Source organism: Euwallacea fornicatus, chromosome 16 (genome assembly GCF_040115645.1).
Source record: "Euwallacea fornicatus isolate EFF26 chromosome 16, ASM4011564v1, whole genome shotgun sequence".
Classification (NCBI taxonomy): Eukaryota; Metazoa; Arthropoda; class Insecta; order Coleoptera; family Curculionidae; genus Euwallacea; species Euwallacea fornicatus.
In genome coordinates this window covers 1,906,100-1,922,394 of record NC_089556.1, presented here as the reverse complement: position 1 = coordinate 1,922,394, position 16,295 = coordinate 1,906,100, and the positions used below count along the sequence as shown (strand labels likewise).

The following is a 16,295-nucleotide window of genomic DNA, read 5'->3' as shown; positions in this document are numbered from 1 at the left end:
GAAAAAGACCTGAGTGCACGATTCATTGCGATATTTGACGTCGTGGAAAACGATTATTAAATTTTTAGCCAAATTCGCAGAAACCATCTACTTGTTTAAAAGGGCGCAATGAGGTTCAAGGACGACATTTTGAAAAATTATTGTAATGTTATTTTGTATAAATTAATTCAAATGAAACGTACTAAAGCTCGATAAAACATTTTTGTACATAACTGTCTTAAAGAATCAAAAGGCAGTAGCGGCTTAAGTAGATATTTGAGGACACGGGTTTTATACTCTGATGTCTTCCATTGTTGCAGTGGACAATTCCTAGAAGCTTGAGCCCATAGTTCTAAAATACCCTGTATATTTCAAGATTAGTTAAAGAGGAAAAATTCTGCGTTTCATACAGTAAGGTATTTCGAAGCTGCTAAAGTGACTTTAAGTCATGAAGAGGCCCAAACTGTAGAACAAATTTAGATCCATCGATATCTCAAAAACCAATAGAGATGTTACATTATCCGACTAATAGTAGGTTATACCCTGATTTGCTGATTTGAAAGATTCATTAAATACTGAAAAGTCCGGTTTACATGGACGTGCAGTGAACGTTCCCTTTCAGGCTTTTTACTTCCTTATTCAGGTAGCAGAGAAAACGCCATGCGACGCGATTATTTGATGATTCTACACTTAGGTATTAAAGTTCCGGAATCCACATTAACTAGATTTAACATAATGACAACGTTTACTCGGTATTCTTTAGTTCGAGTCTGCAGACAGATCGATTACTCAAACACATTTAGAGATTTGAAGAACAGCATGAGCTTCAAAACCGTTATGATACGCCCCTGTTACATGACACCATAGTTTGGAATTGATATTCTGGAATGCTCATTTATTAAATTTAACATAATGACAAGATTTATGTGGCATTCTTGCACTCGAGACCATAGGCGTCCGGCTACTTAAGATTATTCATTAGATTTGAAGAGTCGATTTCGTAAGCTTGAAAACGATAACAACACGCCTCTGTCAGTTGACATAATAACCGTTCGGTATTGATATTTTATAATGTTTATTTATGAAATTTAACATAGGGACAAGGTTCGCTGCATTCTTCAGTCCGAATATATAGGCCTATCGATTACTGAGAATTATACTTATAGATTTTAAGAAGCTTCAAAACCCTTATGATACGCCTCTGTCACATGGCGCCACAGTTTGGTTTTGATATTCTGGAATGTTCGTTTATTACATTCAACATAGTGACAAGATTTATACGGCATTGTCCAACCGGAGATCATAGGCGGACTGATTGCACAAAAGTATTTATTAGATTTCAAGGGTTTGTATTATCAGCGGGAAAATAATTAAAGTATGCCCTTGTCAGATGATATCATAGCTTGATAGTGATCTTCTTGAATGCTCATTTATTAAATTTAACACAAAGATAAGGTTTGCTGTATTTTTCAGGGCGAGTTTGTAAGAGTATCGAGCACTCCAAATTATATAAAGGGTGCGACAGGAAAACCGAGTGTTTTTGCAATAATCATAGAATTGTTAGTTTTTTATGTACCTTTATTTTGTTTTTTTTTTTTAATTATAACAGCATGGTCTGAAACGTAGCATTTTAGTTAGCCCAAGGGTGAAATTCCTGTTGGAGCACAATCCTTCCATCGTAAACTGTCGACTGTAAACTGTTCTAAACAAACGCTTGGTTCTCGCGTCACACCCTTTATTTATTAGATTTGACGAATCTCTATCCATTATAATGTTTGAAAATCATTAAGATGCACCCTTTTCAAATACACCCATTCTTCCATTCAAACCGGGAACATTCTCTATGCTGAACAACTTCGCAGCTTCAAGCTTCTTCATATCGGTTTGTTAGTCCACGCATTAATCCGGTATTGGCCAAAATTGAGGAAAGATATATGACCAAAATTGAATATGCAAAAACCAAAAAATAACGATCACTCGAGGCTCTCTAAAGGAGTTCTGACCTGTATTTGAAATGTGATCGCAAAACCCCATTTTAGTATGTCCCCGTAGTGCTCCAAGATTTATCGGTGTTCAAGTGTCTGGATGCACGTTGGAGACTCTGGATAGGCGACATTGTGACGGCGAAATTATTTATAAAGCTTATCTATTATATACGGAAACCGGCATTCCTGATTTGGGCTCTGATTAGAATGAAAAGGGACTTGAAAAAGTCGAAATTCCTAAGGAGGGACGTTTTTCAGTTTGTTTTCGTTGCACTGGGGTTTTTATTTGTTAATTTAGGAAAGTGGGAAAATCGTTTGAGAAGGAAATAAAGATACAAAATCCAAGATGAACACAGTTTATCCAAGATGGGAAATACAATCAATCCATGACACACACTAAATCTATGATGAACACACTCGCTTCGAAACTGAACGCATTCACTTTGAGGTTTAACACACCTGTTCCAAGATGAACATTAATTCCACGACAACCAAGGCAAAATGTTTAGTTATTTTGTGTGGCAAAATCTGACTAGGTTTCTCCCAGCCAAAGTCAATTTCTTTTGGAGCCACCGAATAAGGGCCCTATTCCCTCTTGACACGTGAATGTCTCTGAGGGCAGTGCGCTTTACTTGGATCAAACTTCAGTTGATCCAGCCAAAAAGTAATTTCATTAACTCCAATTTAAAAAACAAACGCAAAACTAAACATAAATTATTCAGGCTCGGGGGACTTTTGAATAATTTGGCTTCGTTTACACATTCAATTTATGCCTCGGCTCGCAGTGCCGTTTTCTGGACCCCTGACATTCTGCTCTAACGGTGTGCCTGTTTAATTACGACGCGACAGGCCCATATAATTTAATTAGAACGTGATTACACAATCAACTTGGGTGCGAACTCATGCAAAACACTGTTAGAGCCACAAAAGGCTCTTCGCCATGGTGCCCTTCACCTCTCCCTTGACGCTACTTATATGCAGCTGCTGGAAATTGACGCACTTTGCTCTCTACTCTCTAATCTCAGGATCATTTAGGATCGACATTTTTTCATTATACAGGATGTTCCAGTTTTAACCTGCATAACTTTAATAGCGAATGAACGTCTAAAAATAATGCCAATTTGCTATGTAAAATAACCTCTAATGCGGCTTCTTTTAGCAGAAATGGGGGGTTCACATTTAATTTTAAAAAAAACGGAAAATATTAAATTTATTTAAAAAGAGCTTGAGATTCTTTAACGAAATTTTGGAGATGTTGACGGCTATAAACGTTGCACATGTTTTCGTGGGAAAAAATATTTTGTAGCTTGTCCAGTGGCGTGCCTACCACCATGTTAGGGAATGTATTTTTAGAAAAATTTGTGCCGTATAGATTTTTCAGAAAATAAAAAATATTGTTGAAAAGAAATTATTAAGTATGTATTAACCTACGTAGTTATCAAATTCACATTTATATATAAGTAGACTGAACGAGCATCAAAATTATCTAAGCGTTTTTACTTAGAAACGATGAGCCTGAAGGAAAAATTTCGAATAAGGCTATTTCTCCAAAATTGATCGAGAAATTCAAGAATCATTTTTATTATCAGAAAAGCCATTTATTTCTGAAAAAACATCCCCTACCATGGAGGTGAGCACGCCAGTGGAAAAGCTAAAACATATTTTTTTCCATTAAAGCACATTCGTTATTTATAGTCTTCAACACCTTCAAGATTTCGTTAAACAATCACTAACCCTTTTCCAAGAAATTTAATATTTTCCATTTTTAAAATTAAATTTGAACCCCCTATATCCGGCAAAGAAAGCCTTATTGGACGTTGGTTATTATAGCACTGACATTATTTTGCAACGTTCAATACACTGTTAAAGTTATGCGGATTAAACCTGAAACACCCTGTATAAATCTCCCCATTAACCTGAACCACCTTCATTATTACGAACTTATCTATTATATTATAACTCCGACAAGGATCGCATTCGAACCTCTTTAGGACATCGGCCGTAAAGAGCAAAGTTATTTTCCATAGGGGGGATATAAAGGATAAACAGGAAAGTTTCGGTTAGTTGGGCTAAAACAGCGGCGGGTGACAAAAACATGTAAATTGCTTTCATTAATCTTCTTGTACCTGCAGGAAGGTGGCCCCTTTCCTTTTTAAACTTCTTCCTGCGCGTTTTATATCCGCTTTACAGATGAATCTCTAAAGTTTTAAGTAGGGGCATTTAAAGTAAAATAGTGCTGGGAATTGAGAAAATGCATTGCAAAAGAGTTAATTTGAAGTGGGAGGTCTTAAGAGCCTTCAGTCGCTCTATAACACGTGACGATTCCGTTTAGCTCAGTGACGTACGTCGTCTTAAATACCCACGAGGTTAAGACCAGCTATCTCGTCATATCTGGATAATTTCTGGCAATATGCAGATTCGAATTTGCCTGCTTTACGTCAACGGTTTTCTGGTGAGTTTGGCCATATAAACCGTTTCTGCACAGGAACATTTGCAGCTCATTATCATTGAAAGTAGCGGCCCACGCCAAATTTGAATACCTATAAAATTAAGACAAGATTTTCATTACAATTTTGTTGAATTATTGAATATTTGTTTAATTTTCAGGAATAGGCACGCCTATGGGAACAGGCTAAAGGTGCTCATATAAACTGACAGGGGCCCATCATGATGGTTTTTTAAGCTAATGTTGCAGATTCTTCGAGTTTAACAAATCATTTTGAGTAATGGTGGCGCGAAATAACCTTTCCAGAATATAAATAACATTCTATGAAGTCATCTGACAAGGGACATATGATGGGTTTCAATCTAACGCACAAATTCTCCAAATCTACAAATAATTGTAGGTACCTGTGAATGTCTATGGGGTTAGAAGGACGAATCTCATGTGAACCTTCTTAACATGGCGAGTGCAAAAATGAATAAACCGTTAGAAATTCTCCACGTACGCCAGTGGTTTGTATGCAAAAACCCGAAAATTTGGGACTTCCAAATGCGATATGAACACTTTCAGTGGAAAAATTGTAAAAAATTTGAGAGTGATGCGATCAAATAATTTTCGAATATCTTTTAAAGGTGTTTCGGTTCAGTTGGTCGTTCCCCTATCGCGAATTGAAGTTCGCGGAAATGGTCACCGTATCGATTGACCATCGAATGGCCATATTGCAACTCCTCGTGCAGTTCAATCAAAAACTCGCAATTTTAGACACCCAATGCGGAATTTTTAATGCATAAAGCTTCGGAGCCCACAAATTTACAATATAAGTCTTGGAGGAAGGAAAGAAAAATCACGTCCGAGGTACGTCGCAGCGAAGACAATTTATGATCCCACATAACGTTGCGGTTGCTGGAAATATGGAACGACGAAACCTCTATCTATTAAATTATTATGACCCTATTTCACGAAATATTCTTGGAAAAATCCAATTTTTCTTATAAATTGATTAGTATAGATGCAAGACATTCACACAAAACAACACCTTTCTTGGAGCAAACTCATAAAGTGCAAACTCTGCAAAGGGAAAAAGCTCAAACGTCTTTTTCATAGCGTTTAAGACCTCTTTGAAGTTGCTTAAAATTCCCCAGGCAATGTGGAACAAATGGGAAAAATCGCGTCGTTGGAAAACAATATTTTGCCTGCAATTGGAGCATTTGCTGCCAACTCTCCAAGAAGTTATCTGCAGGCCATTGTGGACAAAGAAATATCGGGTTTGTATGTACAAAGTTTCGGCCGAGAGTTTACAGTTTTTGGATCAGAGGGAGTCGCTTTTGTTAATAATTGCACAAACACAATCGGTCTGAGGAAAGAGATTTGTAGTTGGCAAGAAAGTTTCTGGAAAACGTCTTTTAGGGTTAGAGGACGAATGTCTTGACAACTTTATCTAAAAGATAGCTTCCCTGCATGTCAAGAAATCAACAAAAATCGTCTACCTTTATAAATAGTAATTTAGAGTCCACATTCCGTTGTTTTGATAACTCCCCTTAAAATTACCATTATTTGAGTAAAAGCCCAAGAGTTTCAATAAGGGCTTTACAGCACTGCAACAATAAAAATAATTCTCACGTTTGGGGTTGCACGATGAGCAAAGCACTTCTCGACTCCTTTTGTTACGCCACTGCAAACCGCGATTTCAACTAAATATAAACAAACAGGTGCATATCTACAACAGGAGCAACTATTTCACCTCCGTCGCGCTTTGGATTTTTAAAATACCAAAAAACCTTTGAGTGCGTCACTGATGATGTCGAGCTTCTCAGATGGAAATCTTTTCACAGAGCCTTTAAGCTGTGGGATTTCAGTTAAAACAACAAACTTCAGCGGCGTTTCTATAGCAGGAGTTTGTTGAAATTGCCAACTGCATTTCCCTGGGGTTGTAGGTTTATGAAGTAAAGAGAATTTTGAGTTTTTAGCACGCCACTGTTAAGATGTCAAATTGATGAATTTATATGTGATATGAGGGGCCTACAATGCGAGTTGAATATCTTAAACCTGGGTCGACACTAGCAAAGATTTGGCCTTTTGGGTATGCCTCTGATCTTACCAGATGGATTTACGTTGAAGAAGCCGTGGAACGATAAAAACTGAGCAGTTCATGGGCGTGCCAGGTCCCCAACGAAGGTGTCTTGAAATAGATTAAGTTATGGAAATAAGGATTTTTTCTCGGTTTCACGAGAGCTTAGGCCCTTGGAGTAAGCCTCTGATTTTTATCGAAGTTAATTGGCATGTAAGATGACTTTTAGACAGTTTGTAAAATTGCCGATTATTATGCTGCTTCATCCATCCTTCCCCTTCTCGACCACCCCATTTATGATTTACCTCTGATACTATATCTAGCAGTTTTGCTCTTGCTCTTTCGGGACACCTTCTGATTCCAACTAGCTGATTTATTCAGATTGCCGGGCAACTCTCGACTATATACCTAAGCACCAAAGAGATTAAAACTAGGAAGTGTCATAATATAACTTTTACAGTCATTCTTAGGAGCCTTCAAACAATCCACTCGTTCTCCTTCCCCATCGTAAACTGCACAATAAAACTAGAAGTTTACGACTGGTAAAGAATAATTTCGTAGTGAGAATGACTTCTTGAAAACTTGATTAACACACTTGTTCTATTTTTTTCGATGAAACTTTTCCCGACTTGAACAATAAGAAATTATTAACTTTAAACTTTATTGCAATTTCGTCGCCAAGTACGTAATACTGTTTTGCTTCTCTCTCTCCCTCACAGGGTACACATCAATAACAGGTTTTTGGAGAGCTCCAATGGATTATCCAAAAGATTTCTCCTCAATTTTTCCGGTGTATTTTTGGTTAATCAATCCCTTCTTTCAAATACAACATTAGAGAATTTGCTTCCCGACACGCGGGCATGGCTTGTTTGCTCACATAATGTCGGGTGGGTATTCCTCTGGATACTAGCCGACTAAACTCCTACCCCCCTGCACTCTGGACCCCCATCGTAACCGCATCAAGGCCTTACTTCCAGAGGGGGGTGATGTAAAACTCCTGGCTCCGATCCATGCATTCGGAAAATTTCGACCTTCATCAGTCCGCGTCTTCTACAATCTTTGTTGTGTTTTGTTGATCCTTTGAAAAGATGTTTTTCTGATTTGGTCGGCTAACCCGAAGTAACCTGAACTGAAAATACGTTAAAAAAAACTTTGGATGAGATACAGAGAGTCAAATCGGGACCGCACCAAATGGATATTGGAAGAAGTAGGAAGCTAAAAGAAATTTTCATCAAGGAACTGTTTCTAACCAAACCAGCATAATACCTTGATGTTTGCCTTTGAAACTGGTAGACCGTCAGCCCCAATCACCTTAGGCTTCTTGTTGTCTAAGAAATTTAAATACCGAGCTCCAGAAAACCCATAAATCTCGCACTTTGTAATGCTTTCCACTTTCCAAATGGAGTATCTTAGTATAGGAAAACGGAACTGGAAATATTTGCTCGTGTTTTCTACTTTCGTCGCTATTCTCAGTTCGTTCATGCATAGTGTTAACTGAAACAAGGGGGTTATTTTAGTCTGATTAGAGTTTCCAAGTTACTTTCGAATTAACTAAACGCCAGGCGAATTAAACTGATTTTGAGTAAGGCATTTACGTGCTAATGCTTAAGCAAACTGCAAGTGATTGTGTTTTAAGTTTTCGGTGGGAAATTTCCTAATGGAAGAAATAAATGTTTCTTTTATTGGGGTACTGGATAAGCCTAGGGGACACAAAGAGGTAGACAATCCTCCTGCCACCTCAGGAGTAGAAACGATAGTCTCAGAAAGAGTGAAATATAACAAAACACTTAACTTACGATGTTTTCGTAGGGATAAAGGGAATTGCATCACGTCTCCTTTCAATTTCCCTAAAGCAAATTATGTATATCCAAGACAGTAGAAGATTGCATGCTCATATGAGCAATACAAAAGTCTTGTAAAGCTGTATTGGGGATGCAAATTGAACCACAAAAATTATAAAAGCTATGTTATCCCACAGGCAGACAATTTTCCATTTCCCTAATTCCGCGGTAAAATCGGAAAATAGCGTTCGTTAGTAACACACAATGATGAAACTTTATTTCAATCACGATTTCGATGAGCGAACGACACATGCCTAGTGGTTAATAAAACCATCAGATATATAGATTAATACTCGTAGAATTTCCTGGCTCTAGGGGGATTTTGGGGCAAATACACCACTAGCTAAATGGACATTTTAACAAAGTTATGGGTTTTGCATTAGTAGGTCAACTGTGAAGGGGTCAAGATCAATTTTTGAAAATTTGTAACTTTCGAAATCGCGAAATGGCAGTGAATTACGGTTATTTAGTGCACGGTCTATACGCTAGAAGAAAGTGTGGGGTATATTGGAAGTCTTCCCTGGAGATTCGGGAAAGAAGTTACAAGTCACTTTAAAATAACAATTTGTAGCTTTCCGAGCGAGACCCTATTGCTATGGTTTTTGGGCTACTTATAGCATTCTTCTTTGCTTTACATCAAGTGGAAATAAAAACTGAACTCGATACTTATCCCCAATAACAAAAAAATCGCTTGGTTAAGTGGAATTTATCCAGAATTTCTGAAAAAAATTAAAATTTATAAGCATTTTTGTGTGGCGCCAATGATTTTGTATAAGAAGGTAAACTTAAAAAAAAATTAAAAGCGTAGGAGGACGGGCCTTCGATTGGAAGGAGGGTAATAATTATTAAATGTATCTTTTAAATAAATAAAGGATCTGTAAAACTGCTGGCGTTACGCCAATGACTTTCTATGGAAGGAATGTCCCAGCGTTTTATCTCATTAGAGAATAATTACCTGAAGTTAAAAAACTCCCTCAAGAAATGGAGGCGTACTAGGCGGGAGAACCAGCCAAGAGGCAGAAATTTACATTCTGCACATTTATTTTCAACACATTACTGTCCTCATATGTGTAATCATTTTCCGTTTTATAATCAAGATTCTCAGTGGCGCACCAGTAACCTAACATGATATTTGTGCGGCGGAAAATGCCGAAGGTTTTTTCAATTTATTAGTCTCGTTCGAGACGCCACTGATTTATTTGTACCAACTAGCTAAATATACTTTATCATGAGAACACTTGTTTCCTCATGTTACATCCTCAAAACTGACTAGTCGCAGAGCCCCAATAGAGACGCCTCTGATTTTGGGTATTTGCCGAAATTGAGATCTCTTTATTATAAAGTGCTTAATGATAATTATGCCATTTGAAACAAGAAGTGACGATTCTTCTCCTTTGAATTAAAATCAGAAAATGGAGATTTACGCGCAGAGAGTTTCAGTCGGTTAATTCCTGTGGAGACGCTTCTGATTTTTTACGTTTCGCTTTAAAGTGAGGTTTTTAAACTGCAGCGATGGTCGATAGATAACTTTGCCAGTAAAAACCAGGTTTTCAGTGGCGCGCAGCATAAGATTAATTTTTTTCTGAATTTTTTTCTGAACCGTCTCAAGCTATTTTACCGCTTTGCTTTTGCGTTCGAATCGCCAATAAAACCACAGGATTTAATTGCATCCAGGCCACTGGTTAAACACTAAAACTCGAAAGTTGATGTTACCAATAAAAGCCTTCGATTTGCTTTCCGATCGCGCGGAATAAAATTTCCTTATTTACTCATCCAGACTTTTAATTTAGTTTTATTGTTCTCTTTGTCGCTATTAATTCCAGACATTACATAAAATTAATCCGGCTAGCTCAGCATGTGATTGGAGATAACAGTGCGAGTGAGAAACAGTCAACAAAATGAAGGTAGAAGTGGCTATCCAGTGAAATGGGCTTAATCAGGAATTATCTGGATTAGGGCCGAGTAGACAGGTTGTAAACATGTTCTTGCCAGGACGTTGTCGCCCTCGGGGACGTAAAATCAATTACAGTACAAACCGATATCTGGATGGTTTGAGGGGATATTTTAATTGGCAGCGATCCAGGTACAATGTGCGGTAAATGAAGAAAAATCGAGACTGACTCAAAGAGCGAAGGGAAATAAACCAGGCAAATTTTGAAAGGGAAGATGAGAGAGGCGCCTGGGGAAAGACCATCGGTGTTATTTATCTCGAAACGAAGAAGTAACAAGTGTTTCTGGCAATATAGAGTCGCTTGTAATTTACTTTGTCGAGTCAGTTTTACTCTATGTGGGGAACCGTTTATGATAAATATTTCTCGTGAAATACATAATAACATTTGAACGCTTGCTCTGAAGTTTGATGTGAGTAATCTGGAAATACCACATTCGGTGTAAAAGACCAGAGAATGCAGCGGTAATATTCAGCAGAGGTAACATTTGTGTAACTCTGTAGAAATGTTTTAAGTGAATTTGAGAGGTGCATTTCATTTCGCATAAATCACAGCAATTGCACAACTCTTACCTCTGCCAAAGGCGTTATTGATAAACGGTCAGAGGTTTGCCGGAAGGGAACTTCGTGATAATTATCTCTTGATTTGAAAATCATGCCGTGAGAAAAAGACACCTACCCCGCCGATACCTCACGTCTCTCGAGAGCCACTGCAGAAGGGGGACGGGACACACGGTGGGGAGTTCCGCGAAAGTCCAGTGGGACAGCCAAATTTTTATCGATGATTAAAAAGAGACATTCGCGGAATTTACTAGTTGATTTAAAAGCCACCTCAAGCAGAAAAAGACAACTGCGCCATTGGAATCTCGCGCCTCATGAGAGCAATTGTAATGGCGGGCAAAGAGGCGCGGGGGGCAGTCTCGTGAAATTTCAGCGGCGTAACCAAATCCGTAAACTATCGATAGTTTAAAACAGAATTCAATTCTGTTTGCCATTACGTCAGGAAAAAATACCATAAAGGGTGTTAAAGAAACAGCTTTCGCGAGTTATTAAGAACACCATTTTGAACCCAAACGTTCCCCATAGCCGGGATCGAGAATCTTTTAATTAAAGAAATAATAATCAGAGTTAGTAGCCGAATATCTGTGACGAGTTGAAGATTTTAATAAAACGGTGAACAAGGTACTTGATAGATCTTGAATGTTCGTCGTGCAACAAAAAAAAGTTTAAATTATTCAGCGAAGGCATAGCTAAAAGGAATTTACAACTTAATTGATAGCTAATAAATACGGCCCGGGGGTAAAAGCGAGCTGAAGCGGCAACGCCGCGCTGAGCGCGACCGAGGGAGCGGAGTTTGTTTTTGTTATGATGATTTTTTGCAATTCCTTAATGCCCGATAGCTGATCGAACCTGAATTTTTATCAGTACGCGATTTCACTCGGACTTATTAACAGTACCTACGTGAAAATGCATTATTTACGGGAGTATCACGAGATTCTTTCGATTTATGGGGGGGCGTTACGGAATTCCGAAAATAACGCTAACTGCCATCCAGAAAGAACACTTCCAGCTCGAAAAACGTTATTTTTCATCGTGTGCGGGAAAATTGGTGGAAACGCGGTCGTGCATGCACGGACCCGAATGACGGACATTTCGAACATTTAATGTAGTATAAACAATAACAAATTTGTGTTTTTGATAGAGGCCGTGAGTGGTGCGAAATGTGCAACGTAAAAAGTTATGCTAATTAAAGACGAAAACAACAGTTCGGAGGTAAGTGGCACTTCGAAATAGTAAAATAAGAATCGTATAATATTTACGTTTAAACCGTAAAAATTTATCGGACCTAAAAAAACCGTTGAGAAAAAATGCATTCCCAGTTGATGCGACCATTCAGGGGGCCGCCGAAATTGAATAAACACGACGCGACGTTGACAATTGTCCTACGGAACTTTGTTGTTCGAAGCGATGTTCTTAACCGTTGGCTGAATTTACGAGGGTGAACTTTCCCAACACCCTGTACCTCTTCCTACGGAATTAATAAACGGGTCGTCGCGGCGGGTCTCCAGAAAAAGGCAGCAAAAAATGTCTTGCCACCCGAAAACCGCCCAACGGGCCGATACATTGGAAAAGTGAATATGTCTCATCAGCCCTAAATTTGCACGCGCGCTTCGTATACAGTTACTCGCAAAATTGGGCGAAAACATGTTAAAATGATGTAATTCCTTAAATAATCACACGAAATGAACGACTTTAGGAGCTCTTATTGTCAACATCGACCTACACGATATATTACATCATAAAATATAAAAAAATATTTTTCAAAACCGAGAATAAATTCACCAAATTGTCATCATAAATTGTTAAATTGCAAGTGTGAAAACACAAAACTGAGCGTGCACCATATTAAATGTGCAATTTAGTTAAAGACAAATGTAAAATTCAAATTAAATATTTTGTGGAGCTTCTCTGGAAGTCTACAATGCCTTGAAGTCGCCGCGGCATTGGTTGGATTAATTTAAATGTGTAGTTAGCCGACATTTCCTCCCGTGTAGCAATGATGACATTTTTTTAATTCCCCTCTATTTTTGATGTATTCATTTGGACTTCAGTTTTTAATAGCTGCCATAGATTTTCGATGGGGTTTACGCCCTGTGGGGGAGTTTTCAGCAGTTCCGGCACGTTATACAGGGTTGCCCACTAAGCGCGCGTCGTACGATTACGGCCTCGTTTATAGTTCAGTTTGAAAATTCTTTTTGCAGTTATATGTACGACCTTATAAGGTACATTTTGAAAATATTTCCATTTATACAAGGTCTGACAAAAAAAGATACAGCGAAACATGTTGTTTTTTTTTTTATGGAACGCCCTGTGTATTATTGCATTTTTGGATCTTACGTCCAATTTTAATACGAGTTTATTAACACGTTGGCAATCTAAGAGTGAATAGTTCTCAAGATATGTGCAATTGAATGTTGAAAGTGACAGTTACAGATGATTGCAAAATTGCAAATTGTTAGCAAACGGAAAGGTATTTGGGAAGCCAATTTGTTGTCACAGTACAGTAGAAGGTCCGCATCTCAGTATGGTATCAAGCTTCGCTTAACGCCTTCTACGGGGTGTCCACAAAAATAAAACCAACTTAATCATCAAAAAATGGTCAAAGCTTAAAAATTTGAAATAGAGCACTGCTGTTATTTTGACGTATTATGAAGCTGTAACGAAAAGTAACCTATTTTCACATTTAATTGCCTGTATTAAAGTTGCATAGTTTTTGTGTAATTTTTTTTTACAAGTTTATGCATGGGCGGCACATCTCATTCTAATTTATGACGCGAATGTGATGGACGTATCTATGGAAATAGACAAATAGGGGCAGTACCAACAAAGCTCCATTACCACCAGTATGTGACGTAAGCCAGGAAAATCGTATAAAAATAAACGAGGACCGAAAAATGCTTTATTTTGAAAAATTATTTTTAGGAAAATAATTGAGAAAATATTTTTTTATACACATTTTATCTTGAAAATTCCTTTTAGGCTTCTGACAACAGTGTCGTAACTGAATTCCCTATGGGGTACTGATAAATCCGAATTGTTTATCACCAACATTCGAATACATTTTTTTGTCATTATTTAATTTTTTGTTGTTTGGTTATGTGCATACGTTCAATTTTTCGTGAGAACATTCAAGAATGTTTAAATTATCTTGCCCTATTGACTCCGTTATATTGTTATTTTAATATTATTTTTATTTTTTTCTTTATTTCGAACATTTATATGTTTTTAATCAAATAATACTTGTTCGAAATTATTTGGCGAAAACATTTACTATTAGCAAAAGAATAAGAAACAATTTATAGCGAATGATCGTGTACGCTCGACGTTGTGATCAACTCTACATTTTCTTTAATGAAAGTCTCTAATAATTTTTTTTTACCAACACTTAATCAAGAATTTATTCAGGTACCACCTGTAGACCTCCCAAGTAAAATTTACCTACGACCATTCACCAACGTTTCGAACAACCATTATCGCCTGCAAGTTTATCTGTGACCAATTTTTTGTCAAACCTGCCGTGGTGATTCATTTCTCCATGTCATAGACGCAGCATAGTGAAATACATTGACTACCATCAACAACTTGTATACATGCGCTTGAAGCTTCCCAACTCCAATAGAAAACAGAGTCTATGTCTCAATACTTCAGTTTGCCTGGGAAAGCAGCTTTTCCCGATATGCAAAATAAAGTTAAATGTATAGAGCATAATGGATGTTCACAGCCATATATGTATGTAGGCAAATCCGCATGTTCGTACTTTTAAAGCTTCTAAACTTCGGCAGCTCTTCGTTTAAGTCGAAGTCAATAACTACTGCAAAAATATACTATAAAAAAAAATGTTATGAGATGAAAGAGGGCTGAATATTATTTCTGAAATTTATGCTTGTGGCTCGAGTGGGGTTAAGTTGAAATATTATTCCCCTTTATTCATGTTATTTCCCTTAGATCCAGCAAAAAGAAATATTTTGTCCCTAAATACATTAGATCAAATGCCTGGTTTTTGTCGCAAATGGCTCGCAAATGTACCTTATATTTGACTCTTTGCTGTCAGACATGTGTAGCTGGCAGAGCTGAATTTCAAGCAGCCTGGACCACATCACGTACGCACGTCACGGAAAAATTGAACATTGGTATTATGGAACATCGGACTGTCTTTCTGGAACTGAGATGTGATGGAAAATTAGATGGAAGAACATCGTAAAAAAGGGTATTAGCAATGACGTTAAATTAATTGCCAAGGGGGAAGGAATCGAGAAAGAAAATTGATTCAAATTTATTAAGGTTTTGGAGTCGATTCCCCCTACGAAATGCCACTGTCCCCGCTTTACTGGCGCAGATAAATTGGTCAATCGGAGATATTTTTAAAACATATCATCAGATCTATGCGATTTCTTTAAGGGGCAAAGTTTGCGTTGGCACAGTCTTTTTAGGAAACGCCGCTGATCGCAGGGAAAATTGAAGGAAAAGTGGACGAAAGTCTGCAGTTTCCGGCAATAAAAATTACAGCGGCGTGGATCGATTTCTTTCTCAGGGGCTATTTTTTGAAATCATATTATTGCAGAACTGCCCCATTCCTTCCAAGAGTAAAGTTTCTGCTGGCTGAGTGGTCTTGTAAAACGCCACTGATCACTATTAAAATTAGAGGAAAATTACGCCAAAGTATGATATTTTCGATGATAAAAATTACAGTGGTCTATGCGAATTTATTTCTCCGAAATAATTTTACAGAATTATGTATACCGGGTGTCCAGGCAAACCCTGGACATAGGAGGTTAACACGGGAAATTAGCTTTTACTTTTATGCGCCGGCATGGATTATCCAACTGCTAAACTTTCACATCGAAGTCATAGTACTCAAGACCGGCCAACATTCTGGAATTTTTCCGCCCTTCCAATTAGAATCGTTTTGGCTCAAAACACCTTCAAATTTCAAAAATTTGAACGTCCCGCGTAATCGCTCGTGGCCACGATTGGTCAGGATCAAGGTCAGAATTAAACAAACACAGAGTCTTGACTCTGACCAATCGCGGCCTGGAACGGTTACGCGGGACATTCAAATTTTTGAAATTCGAAGGAGGTTTGAGCTGAAACGGCTTTTATTAGAAGGTTGAGAAAATTGCGGAACGTTCACCGGTCATGGGGACTAAGGCTTCCATGTAAAAGTTTTTCAACTGGGTAATCTGCGCAGGGGCCTAAAAGTAAAACCGATTTCCCACGTTAATCTACTATGTGTCCAGGGTTCGCCTGCACCACCGGCATAGTTTTCGATGGTTCTGATTTCTTTCATGATCTAAGTTTCCGTCCGTCCCCCAGATACACGCCACTGGTTTCGGCGAAAATGCGGAAGAGGCCAGCTGCAATGTGCTTTTTCAGTGGTGAAACTGCTTCCTTTTCGAGTTTAATTTTCCAAAATCGTAGTTTCAGTGTTTTCGAATTTTCATGATCGCTCTAAAAACTGCTAGAGGGTAGT

The 16,295-nt window shown here is 38.0% G+C and overlaps 1 protein-coding gene across 1 annotated transcript in view; it reads left to right on the top strand.

The window, feature by feature from the left end:
• The first annotated feature begins 11,626 nt into the window (after positions 1–11,626).
• LOC136344129 (uncharacterized) overlaps positions 11,627–16,295 on the top strand; it is a 163,442-nt gene continuing 158,773 nt past the window's right edge. The window contains exon 1 of the mRNA XM_066291276.1: positions 11,627–12,037. The gene's annotated coding sequence lies outside the window, so the exon portion shown is untranslated. The remainder of the gene's footprint in view (positions 12,038–16,295) is intronic.